This window comes from Natator depressus, chromosome 9, assembly GCF_965152275.1.
Source record: "Natator depressus isolate rNatDep1 chromosome 9, rNatDep2.hap1, whole genome shotgun sequence".
Lineage (NCBI taxonomy): Eukaryota > Metazoa > Chordata > Testudines > Cheloniidae > Natator > Natator depressus.
In genome coordinates this window covers 95,105,085-95,113,320 of record NC_134242.1, presented here as the reverse complement: position 1 = coordinate 95,113,320, position 8,236 = coordinate 95,105,085, and positions in this window count along the sequence as shown.

Sequence of the window (8,236 nt, the reverse complement as noted above, 5' to 3'; positions counted from 1 at the left end):
TACTACAAGAAAAACATCTGATATTGTGTGAATAAAACTTATATTCTTCTTTTAAAAAAATAATTGGTGCAAATACTGAGATCTGTATGTACTGACATGAGGGTGGTGTTTCCCCTAAAAGGAATAATGTTTTCTGTTTCTGGCATACAATATTTTTGCAAGCTGTTTGAGTTTATACGAGAAGAGCGGCATAGCTAGAAGAAAAAAGAAAAGTATCATCTAGTTTTATGAAAAACAAAAAGCTCTTGACAGTGTCTGATTTTCAGAGATGTGACCACCGCTCCTATTGCCTTCAATTGCTCAGCACCTCTGAGAATCAGAAGCACCGTTTCTTCATTCTAAGGTCTTTCATGAAGGCAGCAAACACCAACAGGTTGGACAAAGCCCTGTCAGCAATGATCTAGGTTTAATGGTCCTGCCTCATCGCAGGTGACTGACTTGATGAGTTCTTGAGGTCCCTTCCAGCCCTACATTTCTATGGTTCCATGAGACAGGGCTCTGTCCCCTTAAATTTTCACGGTTGAGGCACCGTGTTTTTCTCTTCCCCTCAGAAATTTTAGGACATAGCTTTGATCCCTGCCCGGGACAGATTACTTACAGCATAATGTTTGCTGTCTTTAAACTCACTGTCACTGGCTATGTTTCTCAGAGCACAGGAAGGTCTCCAAAGTACAAAAACGTACTGAGGCATGGGAGATCACCAAGAAAGCTACATGGACAGTGCGTGATGATGTAAACACCCCCTCTTTGGAAAACTGTCCCAGAAGGCACTGCTGTATGAGGGAGTATTTCACCGGTTTCTGTGTTTCACCAGTACCAGACAATACTGAAGTCACAAAATTACCTCCTGGGACAAAATTCTGCTCTCAGTTATGTAGGTGCAATTCCCATTGAAAACAGCATGCTTACATTTAAGGACTCCAAGACCGCCTAAACCTTTATCTCCTTTGGCACTGTGGCACTCTTGAAATATGCTGTAGCTGAAACATGGCTGCAGAGTGCACGGCTGACCGGGGGGTGGGGCAATACAGCTGCTCTTCGAAAACTGATTGACAAATTATTCCTTTTCCCAAACCTATCAGTACTTCCTGAAACTACTAGTATATTTCTACACAGTTTAGACAGTCGGATACAATCACGTCAATTATCCTGCTTCACTAACCCTACTAAAGTGAACTCGTTACAGAATTATGCAGCCTTTGGTCAAACTCAGGTGTGTTCATAACTGACGTGCAGTGTTGCATTACAGGTGTATCGGTACATTTTGAGGTCTGTAGATAAGGAAATTGACAACACATTTGTTATTCCAAATGGGTGACTATTTGTGTAGCATAATAGGACCACAACGAATGATGTAAATATATTTAACTGACATCTTTAAAATAAGGTTTTCTTAAGTCACACATGTAATACACCTTAAAAACCTATATGTTACATATAATCAAATAAAAATGTGTCTACTTATTTACTGAATGAAATGTCATCCCAAGGTTATAAACATCACTTCAATGTTAATTACAACACAGCTGTTTGCTTGATAAAACACTCAAGCCTTCATCAAGGCTACGACAGGTTGTCTTTTGGAAAACATAAGTCCCCAAACCTCCTGTGAGCCAGCTGCTCGCTGGACACCCTTCTGTACAGTAACCCTCCTGGAATCCCACCTGATTGCAGGAGGAGTTCTGTTCCTCCCTCTCTCGCCCTCACTGCATGCACATGGTGAATCTAACAAAAGCCCCCTGCTGCATGACACTGAGGAGCACCACCGTATTTTGGATTACACTGTGCTAGGTGCGAGCCAAATGCATAGTAAGACTCGGGTGACCAGATGTCCCAATTTTATAGGGACAGTCCCGATTTTTGGGTCTTTTTCTTATATAGGCTCCCATTACCCCCCACCCCTTGTCCCAATTTCACATTTGCTGTCTGGTCACCCTAAGTAAGACTCAGTCCCCGTCCCAAAGAGTGCAGAGTTTGAGAGATGGAGTGTCACCCTTTGAGTTAAAACCTGATGGGTGATGCCAAGGGATTCTTTTATCCTACTTAGCAGGATCCCCTGTGCCCTATGTTTGGGGTCTCCTTTTTTGCATAGGACTGCAGTTGAGATTCAGTTCAGGACTTGTTTAGTCCTAAAGTAGCAACAACAACAAAAATCACATAAGCCTTAAGAGAAATTCCAGTTGCAAAGGGTTTGATCCTGCAAGGTGCTGAGCACCTCCAGTGAAGCACAGACTCCCCTTAACCCTAGCTGCTTTCAGTGGATTGGACCCCTTGAGAGCCAAAGCACACAGAAACTACACCTTCCTACCAAAATCCTATGTTCAAATAAGATTGAAGTGAGGAACTTGTACGTCAGCGCTTCATTTAGCTGGCCCAGCAGTACGGCATAGGTACACACTGGTCAGCTGACACTGTCGCCTTATGTCCTGCTTCCAGAAATTCAAACTAGTTATGCTCACTGTGAAAGGATGAAGGGGCACAGTGAATCCACAGCAAAGATAGGGTTAACTTCAAATCAGCTTCCTCCTCCCTTGGGTCAGCTCCTCAAGGAAAGGGCTATACGAGTGACTGCTTAGGAGACCAAAAAGAGGGAGCTCCAGGAAGTCAGAAGACTGAACCCAAAGTTGGGTTCTTTTCTGTGTTAAACAAAAATCCCCAAAGAAAAGACCTTGCTGACAATGGCTGTTTGTTCTGCTGAGTCATTCCACCAGATTACACATCCATTACAATAACTCTTAGCAAAGCCAGCGGTAGACAATGGCGATAGAAGGTGTATCTGGGCTTTCACATAAAGCCTCACTGCTCTTACCTGACAGTGTTTTTGGTTTTGTTTTTTTAACTGCAACAACATTGGCTGGGAAGGAATGATCAAAGCCTTACCTAAATGTAGCCTGTTTTGACTAGAGCTGCTAAAGGCTTTTCCATCAAAGATGATTGGATTTTGCAAAAACTGGATTTTCTGTCAAAAAAATTTTCTGGAGAAAAAAATTCAACAAAATTCAGTATTTCATCAGGAAAATCCAAACAGAATATTTTGTTTGGAGTTGGTTTGATCTTAATCAAAGCCTTTTAGTTTGACCTGAATGGAAACATTTTGCTCCAGATCATTTCAACATTTAACCATGCATCGGCCTATTTTGCTGTGAAGTGTCATGAGATTTGTAGTTTGGGTGCTTTATGTCCCCATTCTCTCCTTTGGGCAGGGCTCCTTGTCTGGACTACAGCTCCCATGATGCTTCATGGTCTTCTCTGACTGGGTTGCATGGTGCATCATGGAAGATATAGCCCAGCAATGAAGCCGTGGGAAGCATGCGGGCATAGCACTGAAACTATTACAACCAATGCATCTTAGGCAGATACAGTTTATCATCAAACTGACTTGAATCAAAATGTTACTATTCAATTCAGCACACCAAAATTAAGTGTTTCAATACGTGCACGTCAAAACATTTTGTTTACATCAAAAATGTTAAAAGGAAAATGTTTCAATTTTTACAAATCAAAAATGTTTCAGAACTTTTCGGTCTGCAAAAGCCTTTGATATTTTGATTCCAAGTCCAGGACAAAAACAAATGTCAAAATATCAGAATTTCCCAAGGGATGGAAATTCACTCAACTCTTGTTGTGACTTTCAGTGTATGTCTACACTAATCATGAGGTAGGATGACAGCTCAAATAGACATACCCAAGCTAAGTATAATCTTCACCAGAGCAGTGAAGCTGTGGCAACGTGTGTTTCAGCACAAACTGTACAAGTTCAAGAACCCTGGGTAATTATTTGTGTCACTTTGGTATCTGAGCCAACTGGAGCAAAGCTAGCTTGGGTACGTCTACATAAGCTGCAATCACACCCCGTGATTGCGGTATAGACATAGCTTAATACAGGGTAGCAAGCAACTTCATTGAGAGTCTTATCCAAAGTCTATTGTGAAGTCAATGGGAGCCTTTCCATCAACTGCATCAGGATCAGGTCCTAATGAAAGCAGAGGTAGGTTTTTGTTTCTTGAATGTTGAAGATTAAAGTGCTTTCCCATACGTTAACATTCAAGCTTAGATTCATAACAGATCTGGTGATAATTATCAAGTTTCTTTACAAACACATATGTCACAATCCAATATTTATTAAGTGCCTATTGTCTAGAATGAACATTTTGATGCTTTAATGAAAATAGCAAATAGCGATGGTATCATAGAATGATTATCCAAAACACGCTGCAACTGACAATACTATAATATTGTCACAGCGCGATTAGAGCCTGTGACGGAGTCCACTCACCACAGTAGCACCTCCTGCTGGCCATCACAGGGCTTAGTTCTGCCAGTTGGTGTGCCCTCTCCAAGTGATGCTTCTCCCATTGTTGTCTCCGCCTGCAAACCCACCTCGGTTCAAGTACCGCCATGACCTCTTCCTGACTTGGCCTTCGAGCCTTGTCACCATCCTTGTTCCCCCCCTTTGAGGGGAGGGGAAGTATCTCAGCCTTGCAACTTCCCCACTGGTAAGTATGTGTGGAAGCGGGGGGGGGGGACGACGACCCAGGCCCACCCAACACTCTGGGGGCCCTGTAGATAGCAGCCTCCTGTTGCATCTCCTTAACTTTGTTCAAGCTGCTTCAATGCCCTGGGCCACTTCCCCCCAGCCCCAGCACTTCTTTGCCCTCTTCTCAGAGCATTCAGCCAGCAAGTCTTAACAGCCAGCCAGGGGCTCCCTCTTGCTCGCCTGGTACCTGCCAGAAACTGCTCTTTCTGCCCAAGGTACTACCCTTGCTTCAGCCTGCTAGGAACACAGTCCTCACTCGTTGGGCTCTCCGCAGCAACTGACCGTCTCTAGCACTGCAGCTCCTTTTATCTGAGCCAGCTGGGCCCCGATTAGCTGCATCCATGCATCCTCCCTCCAATTAGTTGCTTCCAGTACAGCCTCCCTAGGCTGCTTGGAGGACTCCCCTCCACTGCTCCTTTCTGGGACAGGGTGTGGCAGGCCCTTCATGAGGCTTCTATTAACCCCTTTTTCTCCATTGTGGGGTGAACACCTCATCACAGAGCCACCAAGTCTACAACCACAAGTTTCAACTTTTTAATGTATAGAAATGCCATTTAGGTATTAAATACAATGCCTGCTTGTATACTCAATGTATAGAGTACAAAATTATTATTTCCTACAGCTTCTATATTTGCAGAGAACTGGGATAAATTCCTACAGTCTCGTTTAGCCCTCACATGGATGTTAGAGTTATGAAAACAATGATTCATATTTCATCACTATGGCTCATTCAATATTTTGATGGCTGCCTCACTTCCGCAGGGGATTTTTCTATCAGCTCAGTGCTATGTTGTGGATACTGGGAAGGAGGTAGCACTTGATTTGAAATGTAAATAGCTGGTTCTCCTCTTGTGACTTGAAGGCTCATGCTTGCATTATTCATAGTAACACCACGGACATGAATGCCCTCTGCAGGGTCTGATTCATTGTCATAATTACATGATGCTCTCTGATGCTTAACTTCAGGTGGGGGGGCTGTTATCGCTGGATCAGGTCGGTCATGCAGAATCAAAATGCTATCTTACAGTATTTCCACAGTTGTTCGTATTGTTTACCTATCTGGCTGGGAGGCAGCCTAACTGCTTTAATACTAATAATCATTCCTGATGTAAAGTGAATATAGATGGCAGAATTCACATACTTTACATGACCCTTTTCCAATGATGTTGCCATCTTGTGACTTTCCCCCCCCCCAAAATGGCATAAATTATAACACCCATTAAAGAATGACTTGTTAGTCAGCCAGCAATTCTATGTGTACTATTCATGCGCCTAAACGATCTTAAATTCTGGATCCTGAAAAACAGTCACGTCACTTAACACATTTCTGGAAAGTGCTCAGTAACACTGACAGACCCCAGTTGTGGGTGGGCGGGATCGAACATGGGATCTCTGAAGCTTAATGCATGATTAAAAGCCACATGGCGCTTAGCTAAGGCTGTAGCTGATTCATTCATCTTTAAGTGGTCTTGGTGGCACTAGAGGGGACAGAACAGCACACCCAGGAGGTGTGTGGGTTACACTCAGATACCATGAGTGCACCACAAGAATGTGAATGGAACAGAACAGCATCTATTCCTCAATGTCCTGAGTGTTTAGATCTATGGTTTTGGTTTGGTCCCATCTCTAATATCCTTTCAATGTACTATGTATTTGGTCCCATCTCTATCCTTTCAATGTACTATGTATTTATCATCTTTGTAAAATAGTAAAAGACCAAGCCACAAAAAGGACCTGTTAATCCAGACTGCTAGGTTATTCACTCCACCCATTCCCTTTCTTTTCCAACAGTAAGTTAACTGGCTACAAACAGCCTGATGATGTTTGATGGGTACCAATAAACAAGTGCCTAAAGTAGGCTGCTGGAAATGGCAAGATGCAATCTGAGCCTACAGAGAGCAAGCATCCTTAGGCCTGAGGACCCATATTGTCTTTGGCAGCCTTGAGTCTCCCAGTGCCCTTTGTTAACCTCATTTTAGGAGCTGAATTGTTTGAAATATTAGCTATGAATGTGCAAGTTCCAAAATGAGGAGCCTTTTCTTATCAGCTGCAAAAATTGTAACGTTGGGCCCAGCTGTAATAATGTGGTTATTCAGTGTAGGCGTGTGCACACTGTTGGGTCTATTAAATTATTCTGGAGGTTTTCAAAGTAATTGAGGGGATTTGGATTAAAGTTCCTAGTAAATATAACTGAGCACCCAAATCCCAGGTTTGGAACTCTCAGTCTATATACTGTATTGATAAAGATTGAAAATCCTACTCGCTAAGTGTTGGCCGAATTCTGCTTCTGCTGAAGTCAGTGGCAAAACTCCTATTGGCATCAGGGAAGCACTTCTGAAAAAGAAAACCACACAGAATATTATTACCGACAATTATTATAACAGAACATTGCCTCACGTTTTGCAGAAATAAGTACGTTCTTGTGGAGTTGCCATACTGCACTTCCAATGCCTATAACTAACAGGCAACTTAAACTCTACAAAATAAAAAGTTTTGCTATAGAAAAAACTTATTTAATTTGTAAAGTATGGAACAATTATAGTCCAATTTGTTTCTTAACCTTCTCTGTGCCCTGGAGCAAACATAGTACATACCAGGGAATGGCATTTTTAATTGCTTGTCGACATATGCCGTACGACCTCATATGAGAATGCTAGAAATGATCATCTGCAAGAGCATGGGGCTTCCATCTGGCACAGTTTTGATTTGAGACTTACAAAATCTCTAGGAGAAATAAATCTAAAATGCTGAGATACCAAATGGCCTGCACGCAGAATCCCTCTGCAAATCACACCATATGCAACAGCACATTTCAAGCAGCTAGAGAGAGAGATTTGCTTCTTACTGTGGCTGTCTAGGTGTCCAATGCAAGCTCACATGACATGGAGCTGCGCAAACTTATTGTTAAGGTTTCATGGACAAGGAGGTCACAGCTTTGTGAGGCCGTATCTACCGTGGGAAAATAGGTGACACCTTAACAACAAGGAACACTGAGTTTTGTTCTCCGTAAAATTCAAAGGAAAGAACTCCGTGAACACTCAAGTTTCACCTGCGATTGTGTTGACTTTGAAACCATAAATTTTGCATTATTTGGACCCCAAATCATAATCTCCCCAGCTTTGTGAAAGAAGGCAAGGAAGGGGATGTCACCTGTAAACTGCCACAAGATCTTTCACTATATCAGTGGAGCTTCTGAATATTAAGAGAAAGAAAGAAATCCGTTCAGAATGTTGCACACTGAGGGGCCAGAAACCGCACAGAGCCCTAGATAAATAGAACTGGGCAACTGCTGACAAAACAAATTCCAACTATTTGTTAAGTGTGTTTAGGCCATGATCATTCCTGGGTTCGCTTTCTGTTAACATGCATGCAATCACTTTGTACAGGAACACGACAGGAATTTCAAAGTTGCCTGCATGAGTAACTGCAGAAATGTGGTTTTAAACTGGGTGTGTGCGCATCACACACACACACAAACGTTTACACTGGATGCAACTGTCTACTTGTCCAGTCAGGGAACACTCACAATGTTACATGATTTGACCCGTCACAATTAACCAACGCAGCATAAATACGGAGTATCCACAGGCATCTGTTTGTAGTCACTCCAGAATCTACAACATTTGCAAACATATATATAGTCAGCTGTTTTTAGACCTAGCTGGAAAATTTAGAAGTTGTTTTGATTTAAAAATGGGA